Genomic DNA, 14,794 nt, shown 5'->3' with positions numbered 1-14,794 from the left:
AAAAAAGTTTTTCACCACAAAAAAATTAGATAAATTCTACTTCTTCCCTGCAAAGGACCCTTAGGACCCTTTAGTTTGTTGCTCTTATTCCAAAAAACTCACCTCTCAACGTACTAGAAAAATCCACAAGAACTTTTCAAGAATTTTTCTCATTCTTATCCACCACCAGCATATAGGATGGTTGAAATCTGTATTTCTAAGTGTTTATTACCCTCTATAAATTACTATAAACTATTAGAATCTCACAAATTACATACTGACTACCCTGCCCAGTTGACCTCAGAATTCTGCGGAAGTGTCGAACTAAAGTGTGTGGGGGTAGAATAGTCTACACTTCAGGGCAAACTTATTCGCAGGGTTAGTAGTGGCCGGGATGTTTTGGGTGTGGGACGAAGGCAGAAAAAGAGGAATGCATAGAAGCACTTCTTTCTCAGATTTCCGGGGGGTGAATGCATGCATCTGATGCCCACGTGGCACGAGATGTCCGCAAGCTGAGTAAGCCCGGGCTGGACATAGAATAGGACTCCAGAGCTACCGGGGCGACTCCGCCCCGCGCAAGCATCCGCGCGCTCCTGTGAGGGCGCGCGAGCACGTAGTCGTCTCTCGCGCAGGGTCGGGCCTGTCAGGCGGGAAATCTCGCGAGATCGGAGACTAGGGTGACTGTCGGGAGGAGGGGAGTGGTGTCGGGGAGGGGGGGAAACCTGGGCAGCGGCTTGGCTCTGTGGCTTCAGGGCTCGTAGGAGCGAGAGAGCGAGCGAGCGAGAGAGAGAGAGGGGGAGGGTGGCAAGGAGAGGGAGTCGGCGTCGCCGCCTGCCTGAGGAGAGAGGAGGGGTCTTGCTCACTCTGAGCTCTTTGCGAGCCGAGGGCGCGAGGCACCCTAGAACCTCTGAGGCCTCCGGGCCCCTGGGGACCCCGCCCCGCCGCCCGCCGGCCGGCCCGAGGCCTCTCTTCCCTTTGTGAGCGCCCCCTTCCCAGGGGTGGTGGTGGTGGCTGAGGTCTGTGCGTGGGCCCGCCCGCCGAGGGGCCGCGGCGGGGGACAGAGAGGGCCTCGGCTGTGTGAGGACGGGAGGCGGCCGAGGCCCGGGCCGGTTCCCCCGAGGCAGCGGTAGCGGCGGCTGCCGGCACTTCCCCGCGCCATCTTAACTGAGTGCAAGTGCTGAAGGCGCCTCCTCGACCCCGGTCGTCCCCTCGCCCCCCCCCCCATTGCCCCTTGTCGCAGAGCTTGGGCTGGGCGGCTCGCTGGGGCTCGGGGGGGGGGGCGGCGGTCTATCGCCGGGCCCCCTCCTCCTCACTCCTTGCCCTCCAGCGAAGCGGCCACTGGAGCGCTGCAGGCGGCTGCGCCCGCCTACCCCGCCCCAGACCTGTCGGCGAAAGGGTAAGGGCACCTCTGTTTTGCGAAAGGGAGACCTGGAGGGGGGCGGGGAAATTCGGCCCACTCAGGCCTCTGCGTGGAAGAAGGGCTGTGGGGGTGGGGTGCGGGAGGGAGACAAGGAGGGTCTGTGATTCTGTGGGTGGGGTAAAGAAGCTGGTGGGCTCGGCGCCCTCCTCTTCTGAGGGGCAAGAGCAATTGCGTTCCTCTTTCCTGAGGGTCACCGGAAGGGGTGGTGGAAGGGGATGTCTCGAGGAAGGTGTGGTCCTCATAGGGAGACTGGGTTGATGTGCACCCCGATTTAAGACTTGAGGTCCCTTTCCCTTCTAGTCCTTCTGCTCCTATCGCTCCATTTCTCTTGTAGTGTCTGTGTATTCTTGGGAAGGGAGACTTCTCTGGTTAGCCTGACTAACTGCTCGATTCCACCCCATTCCCCTCAACGACCCACCCTCAGGAAGTCTGTACCCCTCTTCTTTAGGGGTGATGGAAGCCTTTCTCTCCCCCTCCCCTTCCCCCCTCCCCATCCTCTAGTCTACTGCAATGCCGCAGAAGTCCAAGGCTGTTTCTTCTTCCACAGACCCATGTATACATTGAACGGGGGGCGGGGGGAGAGGGAAGAAATGGCGCTTCCCTTGGAAGGGTTACTCTTTTTTTCTTTGGTTTTTAAATCGATAACAGTACCAGTTTAATACTTTTCCCCTGAGAGCAGTCACTTGGAAGTATATCTGTTTCTGTTGTTATTGTTGAGGGATATAGCCTCTCGAGAGGGACCCCTGCCATGTTAGAACAGTTTTGATGTCTCTCCCTTGTTAAACACTGGATTGACATTTTTTGTGAGCAGGTTGGGATTCAAATAATTCTGTTTCCTTTCATCCCCCTTTTTCTTCCTATGACTTTGTAGTTTTTCAAGAATTGTTAAAGATTATTTCATACAGACAGGCTGTCTGATAGACATTTCTTCTTGAGCAGTGAATTTTTGGAGTTAATACTGTTTTGTATAATACTGAAATCAGAATTTTCTGAAAATGATGAGGTTGCAAACCTTTTTGTAGCAAATGCAAAATAATAGAAGTTAATCGTCATAAGATCTATATTCTGTAGTCAATAAGTCATTTTTTAACTTCTTTTGCTTCAAGCCATATTTGTTTAAAACAAAGCATCTTACTGGTTTGCAGTAGTACTTGTTGGTTTTGTGCTTAGTAAAGAAGAAATAAAATTTTTTTAATATTCTGGAAGTGTTGTCTTGCCAAGTGCTTTTTGGTCACAAAAAACAGTGTTGAAGTCTACTGTTGATACTTTTCTTTTTCTTTAAGTATTAGGTTTACTGATGAAGTGATTTCAAAATGCTCCATATATGAGTATTAAGAGAATTAAATAATTTTTCCAGAAAGTAGTGAAGATGACTGAAATATGTATAGATATGTGTTGTCTTGATATTTTACCGATAAGTTGTACTTGGTGTTTTAGCTTTTCTTAGTGGGTGACATTAAATACTCTATTGCCATCTAGATTTTATGCTGTCATTAAATGTTGTCCATAAGAGCTTTTTGATGCGTATGTTGCATTTTGAAACCTGTTTGAAGTTAGGGATTTAAGGAAGTTGTTAGTAGTGTCTTTAGGCACTAGATTAGTTTCTTTTTTTTAATGATCTTGATATAGGGAGACACATTTGTGGTCTGTTAAATCATTATTTTTTTCTCAGAAAATGGAATTCTCTTTGCTGTCTTTATTCTGTTGATGTTTATTTTAGTTCATTTTAACTTAAACAACATTACTCAATTTGAATCTTTATTTCGTGGCACAAAGCTCTATGTTCTGGTCTGTGGAGTTATCTCCTATCTGGCAAATTGTGCGATAAAATCTAATTCCCTGTATTAGGGGTTTGTATTTGTTGTTGCCAACAATTTGTTGTTGCCAGTTCGTATATACTAGCATGTATAACTTGAAGCATACTGCCGAGTGAAGGGTGACTTTGCTTTTATCCTGGAAAGATGCAGGCAGAGAGGATTTATCAATAAGAGCTACAAAACTTAAGAATGTACACAAGGTATAGGTAAACTACTTGCTATATTTCAGCATGCTAAAACTAAGGGGGTACTCTTTAGGACAACTAAAAAGAAACCCTGTTTTCCATAGCTGGTAGGACCTCTGCTTAAAAGTATGTTCATGATCACTTAAATAAATTCATTATTAAGGAAATTCTGCTTGAGGGTTATTTCAGCTGACCTCTGATACCACTGTTAGAGAATACCGAGAGCTGTTAGTCTGAGTTGACTCCAGATTAGTATGGCACTTCTTATGTTTCTAAATAGTTCGTCGACAAAATGGCAGTGTACATCACTTCCTGTTCTTTCACAACTGGCTCTTTCTCTGGATTCCCCTTTAATGACTTAATTTTTGGCATTTTGTTATCTGATTTGTTAATTTGGTTGTAATTCTCATGTTTTATAGATGGAAGAATTTCTAAGAATCAACTGAGTTGAAAGGTTTTGAATAGTCTAAGATTATCTTGACAGTAACAAAATATTGCTTTCATATTGAAGGATAGTTTCTCAAACAGAATTTAAACTTTGAAAGATTTTTAAGAAATACAACAGTATAAAAGACAAAAAGTATGAGTAAACTGAATATAAAATAATTACTGCGTTTTCTATAATACAGATTTTTGGAAAACTGTGGTTATGGCAGATAATTTATGTTTAATTTAATTAAAGATGTCTCATATCTTATAAAAAACTTGATGAATTAAAATGTTGTTATGGAAGGAGTAGAAACAGTTGGAGCCCTGGTGGCACAGTGGTTAAGAGCTCGGCTGCCATCAAAAAAGTCAGCAGTTTGAATCCACCAGCTGCTGCTTGGAAACCTTATGGGGCAATTCTGCTCTGTCCTATAGGGTTGCTATGAGTCGGAATCAACTTGACAGCAATGGGTAGAAACAATTATTTTAAAATGGGATGTGTCCTTACAACATTTGGTAACAATTATTTACATATCGATCTCTTCCATTTGTGTTAGAAGCACACTTTGTGTTCTGAGCTACAGTCTAAGGCTGCATCTTTTAACTAGTAACAAAATTAGGTGGCCCATAAAAGGTGGGAAAGTATCTCAAAACACAAGTATCTGGCATATAACTAAAGTAAATAAAAGTACAGGTTACAAAGTACCTTGCATAATAGATGTACCAGTATCAGTTGCTGTTGAGTTGATTCTAACTCATGGTGACCCCATGTATGTCAGGGTAGCACTGTGTGCTCCATAGGATTTTCAGTGCCTGATTTTTGGGAAGTAGATCACCAGGCCTTTCTTCCCAGGCACCTCTGGGTGGACTCAAACTGCCAACCTTTTGGTTAGTACCTGAGGACATTAACCCTTTGCATTATCCAGGAACTCCATAATAGATGTACAGCCTACCAAAAAATTCCGGTGTCAGTGATGTCTTAGGTTATTTGTTTAAACTTAACTACATTTAATTTGCCTCTAACTTATCTTTAAAGCTAAGAAGGGGTTAAATTATTTGATCTAATAGTTTTTTGCAGATTTAAAAGTGGGTAAATTACTTCCACATTTAGAAAGATATGCAGAGTTTTTGAGAAAAGCATTGACAAATAATGGGATGGAACAAAACTTTCTGATTTGCAGCTGCCAATAACAACAAAACTGGCACTTAGTATATCTTAGTTTTACCATTTATTAGCTGTGTAACTTCTTTCTTTTAACTTTTTAAGCCTCACTTTTTATATCTATAAAATGAGGATAGTAAGTATCTACTTCACAGGGTTGTTAGGTTTAACTGGCATAACCCACACACTAGCTGCTTAATTAATGTTTACAAATGAGTACAGGGAATCGAATACTTAAGAATAAATTGCATTCTGTAATTTTCATTTGAAGTTGGATTTATACATTTGGAGCCGCACTTATTTTTTTGAAGGAAATGGTTAGATGATCAGAGTAGTTTACAAACTTTTTGTATCTATAACGGACGATGTAGTACTTAATACTAGTAAGAGTTTTTAATCTATGAGCAATTTTCATTTTCCTTTGCTGGATATAAAGTCAGTCCTAAGGAATGAATTTTTCTTTCCAATTGGTACTTGCCTTTGTTTATTTAAGAATTATTTGGTCACAGTAGCCAAAAGGTAGAAACAACCTAAATATCTGTTAACAGATGGAATATTGTAGTCGTTAGTTACTGTCCAGTCGGCTCTGACTCATGGCAACCCCATGTACAACAGAACAAAACGTTGTGCAGTCCTGTACCATCTTCATGATCGTTGATATGCTCAAGTCCATTGTTGAAGCCACAGTGTATTTTGACCGCTCATCTTCCAGCACTATATCAGACAATATTCTGTGTGATCCATTGGGTTTTCATTGGCTTAGTTTTGGAAGTAAATCACCAGGCCATTCTTCCTTGTCTGTCTTATTCTGGAAGCTCTGCTCAGACCTGTCCACCGTGGGTGACCCTGCTGTATTTGAAATACCAGTGGCATAGTTTATGGCATAGCAACATGTAAGCCACCACAGTACAACAGATTGGCAGACAGGTGGTAAAGTGGAGTATCAGCCATGCAGAGAAATGAAGTCCTCGTACGTGCTACAACATGAATGAACATTGAAAACATTATGCTGAGTGAAATAAATCAGTCACAAAAGGACAAATATTGTATGATCCCACTTACGTGAAACATCTAGAATTGATAGTTGTATAGAGACCAAAGTTTGTTAGTGGTTACCAGGGGTGGGAGGGCGGAGGAAAGGAGGAATCATTGCCTAGGCGGCACTGAGTTTCTGTTAAGGGTTATGGAAAATTTCGTACATATGAAAAATGTTGAAGTGGCAAATGTTTTGTTATATATGTTCGTACCACAATTAAAAAAAAAAAAAAAAATTTCGTGTCACTGTTCTGTCTCCTGGAGCTCTTTTAACCATCCCTGGTTTTGAAGGCATCTAGGGTACTCATGTTCTCCTAAGTCTTTTTATTTAGGTATCCTTTGTAGGTATGCCCTCACCTTGAAAGTACTTTATTTTCCAAAATGTATTAGTTCAGCAAACATTATGTGATTGTTATATGCCCAATAAGATATAATCCCTGCCTTGGAGGCATTCTGTCTTAATTTTTTTATCTCCTGAATAGTTTTCTCAAACTACATAGATACTCATGGGAAGAGAAGGGCTTTCCTATGGTTGTCAGTTCCTCTAAGCCACTGCTTTTCAGACTTCAGATTGTGACCCATTAGTTGCTGGTGAATTTAATTTCGTGAGTCACAGTAACAGTTTTTTTTTTTAATGGAAATTATCAGAGTATGTTGCATAAGTAAGGGTAAGCATTGTTCAGGGAAACTTTTTTTTTTGATTGTGTTAAAAATATATATAACAAAACATTTGCCAATTCAACATTTTTTACACGTGCAGTTGAGTGACACTGATTATGTTCATCATGTTGGGCAACTGTTGCCACTATCTTTTAGAAATTATTCCACCACCATTGCTCCCTAAGCAATGACTCTTCCCCTCCCTCCTACCCTTAGTAGCCAGTAATAAGCTTTGATCTCTATACATTTGCCTATTTTATGTAAGTGGAATCATACACTGTTTGTCCTTTTGTGACTGACTTATTTCTCTCAGCATAATGTTTTCAAGGTTCAGCCATATTGTAGCATGTATCAGGACTTCATTATGGCTGAGTAATATTCCATTGTACGTATGTATATACCACATTTTCTTTATCCATTTATCTACTGATTGACATTCAGGTTGTTTCCACCTTTTGACTAGTGTGACTAGTGCTGCAATGCATATTGATGTGCAGGTTTCTGTTTGTGTTCCTGCTTTCAACTCTTTTCACTATATACTAGGATTGGAATTGCTGGGTCATATGGTAGTTCTGTGTCTAACTTTCTGAAGAACCACCAAACTGTTTTCCACAGCAGCTGTACCATTTTTGTATTCCCACCAGCAATGAATGAGGGTACCAATGTCTCTACATCCTCACCAACACGTTATTTTCCATTTTTTTTCCTCATAGCCATTCTAGTGGGTATGAAGTGGTATCTCATGGTGGTTTTGATTTGCACTTCCCTAATGATTAATGGAGCCCTGGTGGCGTAGTGGTTAAGAGCTTGGCTGCTAATCAAAAGGTCAGCAGTTCAAATCCACCAGCTTGGAAACTCTGTGGGGCAGTTCTACTGTGTCCTTTAGGGTTGCCATGAGTCAGAATTGACTCGATGGCAATGGGTTTTTGGTTTTAATGATTAATGGAGGGCAGTACTGGTTTAGTGGTAGAAATCTCACCTTTCATGCAGGAGACCTGGGTTCGATTTCTGGCCAATGCACCTCAAGCATAGTCACCACCCATCTGTCAGTGGTCTATCATTGGAAGCTTGTGTGTTGCTGTGATGCTGAACAGGTTTCAGTGGTGCTTCTAGTTTAAGATAGACTACGAAGAAAGGCCTGGCAATCCACATCTGAAAAATCAGCCAGTGAAAACCGTACGGATCACAGTGATCAAATTCTGCTGTACGTGGAATCATGACTCAAAGGCAGCTAACAACAATGACTAATGACCTTGAGCATTTGTTCCTGTGCATTTTGGACGTTTGTATATCCTCTTTGGTGAAGTGTTATTCAAATCCTTTGCCCATTATTTGATTGGGTTGTTGTCGAGTTGTAGGAGTTCTTATATATTCTGGATATCAAACCCTTTTCAGATATATGGTTCCCCAAAATTTTCTCCTAGTTTCTCACTTTGTTGATAAAGTGTTTGCGAAAACTTTTGTTCATTGTATGTGTATGTGTGCTCTGGGTGCCTAGTTAAAATTTTTTGCATTTCTTTTTTTCACCTCATCCCTTTCTGATTTCATGTCTCTGAAGGATGCTTTTTTTTGTTTTTTTCTGCCTTCTTTTTTCTTTTTCTTTTTAACAAGTCTACCTTCAAGTTCTACTGACTCTAGTCTATTTAGTGGTTATATTGGGCATATTTACATTTTCTAGGTCTCAAAACTTGCAGGGTACTGAGAACTCACTCTAGAAGACCGTGGCCAGGGTAGCAGCAGTTTTGGGTATGATGGTAACTTTTGAGGTTTTTATATCGGGGAGCATATGTCATCATGTATCTATTGTCACAGTGTGAAAATGATGTGGGGGTGGTGTCTGATCTCCTCTAACTTCACAAGTAGGAAGGAGAATCAAGATCAACAGCCCACTCCTAGGAATATGCCCTAGAGAAGTAAGAGCTGTCACACGAATAGACATATGCACATGCACACCCATGTTCATTGCAGCATTATTCACAGTCGGAAAAAGATGGAAACAACTTAAGTGCTCATCAACGAATGGATAAACAAACTGTGGTACATACACACAATGGAATACTATGCAACGATATAGAACAATGATGAATCTGCGAAACATCTCACAACATAGGTGAATCTGGAGGGCATTATGCTGAGTGAAATAAGTCAGTCACAAAAGAACAAATATTATATGAGACCACTGTTATAAAAACTCATGAAAAGGTTTCCACGCAGAAGAAACAATGTTTGATGGTTACCAGGGAGGGGAGAGGTGTGAAGGGAAAAACACTAAATAGACGATAGATAAGTGGTAACTTTGGTGACGGGGGTAAGACAGTACACAGTACTGGAGACGCCAGCGCAGCTTGACCAAGGCAAGGTCATGGAAGCTCCATAGACACATCCAAACTCCCTGAGGGACTGAATTACTGGGCTGAGGGCTGGGGACCACGGTCTCAGAGAACATCTAGCTCAGTTGGCATAACATAGTTTATAAAGATAATGTTCTACATCCTACTTTGGTGAGTAGCGTTTGGGGTCTTAAAAGCTTATGAGCAGCCATCTAAGATATGTCTATGGGTCCCACCCCATCAAAGACACAAGGTGAAGTTTAGTCCAGAGGACTAATGGACCACAACTACCACAGCCTCCACCAGACTGAGTCCAGCACAACTAGATGGCGCCTAGCTACCGCCACCGACTGCCCTGCCAGGGATCAGAACAGAAGATCCTGGACAGAGCTGGAGAAAAATGTAGAACAAAATTCTAACAAAAAAAAAAACCAAACTTACTGGTCTAACAGGGACTGGAGAAACCCTGATACTATGGCCCCCGGACACCCTTTTAACTGAGTCCTGAAGTCACTCCTGAGGTTCACCCTTCAGCCAAAGATTAACAGGCCCATAAAACAAAACAAGATTAAAGGGGCACACCAGCCCAGGGGCAAGGACGAGAAGGCAGGAGGAGACAGGAAAGCTGGTAACGGGGAACCCAAGGTCAAGAAGGGGAGAGTGTTGACATGTTGTGGGATTGGCAACCAATGTCACAAAACAATATGTGTATTAATTGTTCAATGAGAAACTAATTTGCTCTGTAAACTTTCATCTAAAGCACAAACAAAAAAAAAAAAAAAAAAGATCAGCAGCCTAAGGCTTATTCCTATGAGGCAGAGGTCAGACATGCCTCCTCTGTCTGCCAACCGTACCAGTTCTGACACCAACTGTTCCTCCCATGGCACTCTCTACTTCCCTACTGGGTTCGATAATTCATTGCAATGGCCATACAGAACTCACAGACCATACTTACAGTTATGGGGCTTAGTAAGGAAGTAACAGGTTACAGCTTAGGTTCAGGAACGCTCAGGATACAGTTCTTCCATCAGGACAGCCTCTTCTCAACTGTGCATGTCTCTCTCTGGCCCCTGTGCTCGGGCAAGTGTTATACAAAGCTCTTTTAGCTCTCTCCCACTCGGCCAGTAAGCCTGAGCCCAAAGGCAAACCTAGCTCCACCAAAATGCTCAGAGGCACCCTACTCCTCCAGCAAGCCTCCTGCCCAGAGGCACTCAGCTTTCTTGTTCTGTAGGCTGGAAAGCCACTGTACAATCTCTTGCTGGTCTCTCCTGCTGCCATTTTTCTGCCACCACTTCTTGCCGTCTTCTCTCTCTGTCTTCTGGTTCCAGGAACTTAGTGCAGGGATCCCAGGTCCAAAAGACACATTCCACTCTTGGCTCTTCTTCCTTGGTGGTGGTGGGAACCCCTCTTTCTCACCTCTGGGATGGCTCATTTTAAACCTACCAAGGTGGCAAAACTGACCAGTCCCCTTGGTGGGCTACAGTTACCTTATTTGCACAGTCCCGTCCAATCACTTGGGTGGGAATTACAAGAAGGGCCACACAAAAGTGATCCATCATACTGCACACACTGTATGTATGTGGGTGGAGTTTCTCATGACTTGTGGAATTTATTATAAAAGGAAAGCCTTTTATAACTGGAGCATATTAAAAATATATTTTTACTTGGGCCATATAGATTTAATTTTTAAATATTGTAATACGTATTTTAATGAAATTTATTAATGTGAATACGTTTAAATGTATTAAATAAGTACATTAAGTATACTTTTAAAAGTTCATTGTGCATTGTGCTTCAGTGTATTATATCTAACCATATCTTTATGTTTTGGTTGATTTTTTTAATCTGTTCATGGTAGTAGTTATGAGTCTCTTCAGTTTTTATTTTGGGTTGATTTCTTCCAATTTGTTCTGATTGAGACCAAGAAAGGTTTCAGAAAAAGTTGATGAACAGCATTACTAAACAAGGTCAAGGTTTTTCCTTTTTTAAACTTGGGACTTTAGTGTCACTGAAAATTGGAAAAACTTTGTCTCTGCTGAAAGCATTCATATCCTTGACTGTAAAGACTAAAATTACTTATTAGCCTATGTGTAATTGTACTTGATAAGGAAACTTTGCTCTTCATCGTTACACAGAAGCTCTGTGTAGTCTGTGTAATTCTATTTAATATATAGTGTTTGAATAATCTCATGTTATGTAGATGGTAGATGATGGTAGATGATGATTGTGATGTTTTATAGGGATTGTCATGTCATATAAAGTAAAGCAAAACCCGTTGCCATCTGGTCAATTCTGACTCATGGTGACTCCCATGTGTTAGAGAGTAGAACTGCTTCATAGGGTTTTTTTGGCTGTAATCTTTATAGAAGCAGATCCACAGTGCCACTGGGTAGGTTCAAACCACAAACCTTTAGGTTAGTCGTTGGGTGCAAACCGTTTGCATCACTCAGGAGCCCTCATTACATGATAGGAATACAATATTTCAGTTAGTTTTGTTTCTTAGAATTCTAGGTTTCTGAGTCCCAGCGGGGCAATGTAATTTGCTCACCTTCAGATTCTTTATTTTGACATATAGTTGTTGGTGATAATAGTTTTCCCATTATCTAGGAAAGCATAAATAAGTTAAAACTGGAGTAATGAAAAGATCTTTTTCTGAAGTCCTCTTTAGTTTAGGTACTGACAAAATAAAAATATTTCTGTGTTTTACTTGCAAATGTTTCTATTCTAGTATCTGAGCCTGTCTACATTCAGGAGGAGGGATAAGAATCAGGATCAGCCCAAAGCTAATTCATATGAGGTAGAGGTCAGACTGCCTCCGCTCTCCAACTTTTTCACCATTTCTGACACCAGCTGTCCCCGCTCCCCTAGCACTTTCCACTTCTCTGCTGGGTTTGATAATTCTTTGCAGGGGCCACACAGAACTCACAGACCATGCATATATATATGGTTTATTTGGGAAGTAACAGGCTAGAACATGGGATCAGGATCAACTTGGAAGTAATAGGATACAACTCAGGAGACAGGATACAGTTCATCAATCAGGACAGCTTCCAACCAGGATGACTCTCAGCTTCTTGACCGTGCCAGCAGGCAGGCCCTTCTCTCAGGTGCACCAGCCTACAGGCTTTCTCTAGGCCTCTGCCCTACTGGGGCAAGTGTTACAGCTCTTTATCTTTGCGCAGAAGTGTGTTGGAGGCACCCTACTCTGCCAGGAAGCCTCCTGCCCACAGGCACTCAGCTCTCTTGTTCCTTGGGCTGGCAAGTACCACCACAGCCATCTGCTGGTCCTCTGGTCCTCACTGCTCGTACTACTGCCTCCATTTCTCTGTTCCTGGGCTCTCCTGGGGTTGCCGTTGTTTCTCACCGTCTTGCATCGTCTTCAGTGTTACATACAGCTTTCTCCTTCCTGGGTCTAGGAGGTTCTCAGCACAGGGACCCTGGATCCAAAGGACTTGCTCTGCTCCAGGTTCTTGATGGTAGTGAGGTCCCCCTCAATCTCTCTGGGATTGGCCCTTATATTCAATTTCAAGACATGGCCCTCCCAGCGAGACCACGAACTGACCAATCCCCTTGGTAGACCACAGTCTCTCAATTTGCATAATGTTCAACCAGTTCCCTCAAGGTCACTTAATCCTATTGGGTGGTTTTACACACCCTAAACTAACCAATATGTTTGGAAGATTGTGGCCCAGCCAGTCATGTTTGGCAAAATTATAAACTCAAGGTCAGAAAGGCTGTGTATAAGAGAAACCCATTGCACTGCAATGTTCAATATTGCAAAATAATGCCATAAAACTTTTATCAAGAGTAAAAGGATCGTAAGAAGGAAAAGATGTGAAACTACTTAGGAAGGAAATGTCTCGTAGTAGAAAAACTTAATTGCTAGCAGTAGGACGTATGGAATTTGGATATTTCTTTGTTGATATGACATTTTGATCATACTAGTGTATAATAAACTGGTTGGAGAGAGCCACTGTGCTCAAGATTAGCATGGTTTTAGAGAACAAAAATATTGTTGTTCCATGATTTTTGTTTTTGTAATATGTTAGATAATTTGATAAGTTAGAAGAATAACTTTCACAAGAGCGATTATTGCTGTATTAAAAGATGTTATACCCAAAACCCCATAGTAATTGATTGTTACCAAATGAAATTTTTTTTCTTCCTTTGATTGAATATATATGAAGTAGATGTTGTTTACTATTTAATAATTAGGTAAATGATTCAAGTTTGTTTTTTTTTTTTTTTTTTTGCATTTAGTAGTTTCATTATTGGGATTGGGTTAGACTTTGTGCCTATAAATAGGGCTGCATGTGATTTATGAATTTATTAGTGTTTCTTAAAATCAACAAGACTGAACCTAGTTTGGAAGTTTTAAGAAGTGTGAGAATCAAATGAATACATTTTTATTTATCAGATTTGGAATGCAGACATTTTAATAATGTATTCTTTCAATTACCTTAAGTTGGAGAATTGTTGTTGTTACTAGTTACTGTCAAGTCATGGCGACATTATGTTTAATAGAACGAAAGATTGCCTAGCCCTGCACAGTCTCCATGATCTTGATATGTTTGAGCCCATTGTTGAGGCTATTGTGTTAATCCATCTCATTAAGGATTTTCCCTGTTTTTGCACTCTACTAAACATGATGTCCTTTTCCAGTGATTGAACTTTCCTAGTGATGTGTCCAAAGTAAGCAAGTCGGAGTCTCACCAACCTCGCTTCTAAGGAGCATTCTGGTTATGTTCCTTCTAAGACTTATTTGTTCTTCTGGCAGTCCGTGGTCTATTCAGTATTCTTTTCCAACACCACAATTCTTCCCCCCCCCCCAACACCTCAATTCTAATGCATCTATTCTGTCTTTTTTCATTGTCTACCTTCCACCTGCATATGAGGCGGTTGAAAATAGCATGGCTTGGGCCAGGCATACTTTAGTCATCAAAATGACATCTTGCTTTTTAAAACTTTAAAGAGATCTTTTGTAGATTTGCCCAATGCAATATGTCGTTTGATTTCTTGGGGCATTGATTGTTGATCCAAATAGTATGAAATCCAAATTAGTATGACAACCTCAATTTTTTCTCTGTTTATCATGATGTTGTTTATTGGTCCAGTTGTGAGGATCTTCATTTTCTTTATGTTGAGGTATAATCCACACTGAAGGCTCTGGTCTTTTACCTTCATCAGTAAGTTGGAGAATTAAGCCTCCCAATATTTTACATGCTGTCTACTGTAAACAGCTGAGTTTAACAAGATATTTGGTTAATTTAAGAGTCTTGTAAATATTTTCACTGAACTTTCCAGGTAATGGGGTGGAATATATTAGGGTAAGAGTGGTAAAACAGATACCATAAGTAAACATGTAAGATGTGTTTTATAATGATCTTTGAGGTTGTAAATCCAGTCATTAATAATAAAAGGGTTTTCAAGAGACAGAAAGAGCCACATAAACCAGAGACTTCATCAGCCTGAGACCAGAAGAGCTAGATGGTGCCCAGTTACCACAGTGATGTCCCTGACAGGGAACACAACAGAGAGTCCCTGATGGAGTAGGGGAAAAGTGAGGTGCAGAACTCAAATTCTAGTAAAAGGACCAGACTTAATGGTTTGGTTGAGACTGGAGGGACCCTGGAAGACGTGGCCCCTGGGCTCTCTGTTAGCTCAAAACTAAAACCATTCCTGAGGTCAACTCTTCAGACAAAGATTAGACTGGACAATGAGACATAAAATGATACTTGTGAAGAGTGTGCTTCTTAGCTCAAGTAGATACATGAGACTAA

The 14,794-nt window shown here is 41.3% G+C and overlaps 1 protein-coding gene across 2 annotated transcripts in view; it reads left to right on the top strand.

Annotated features, from left to right (window-relative positions):
• The first annotated feature begins 1,266 nt into the window (after positions 1–1,266).
• TAOK1 (TAO kinase 1) overlaps positions 1,267–14,794 on the top strand; it is a 155,430-nt gene continuing 141,902 nt past the window's right edge. The window contains exon 1 of one of the 2 annotated variants that reach the window (XM_004385347.2): positions 1,267–1,375. The gene's annotated coding sequence lies outside the window, so the exon portion shown is untranslated. The remainder of the gene's footprint in view (positions 1,376–14,794) is intronic. The other variant, XM_023739620.1, reaches the window with a different exon arrangement.

Source organism: Trichechus manatus, unplaced genomic scaffold, assembly GCF_000243295.1.
Source record: "Trichechus manatus latirostris isolate Lorelei unplaced genomic scaffold, TriManLat1.0 scaffold00138, whole genome shotgun sequence".
In the NCBI taxonomy this organism is placed as follows: Eukaryota; Metazoa; Chordata; class Mammalia; order Sirenia; family Trichechidae; genus Trichechus; species Trichechus manatus.
This window is presented reverse-complemented; position numbering and strand designations above follow the sequence as displayed.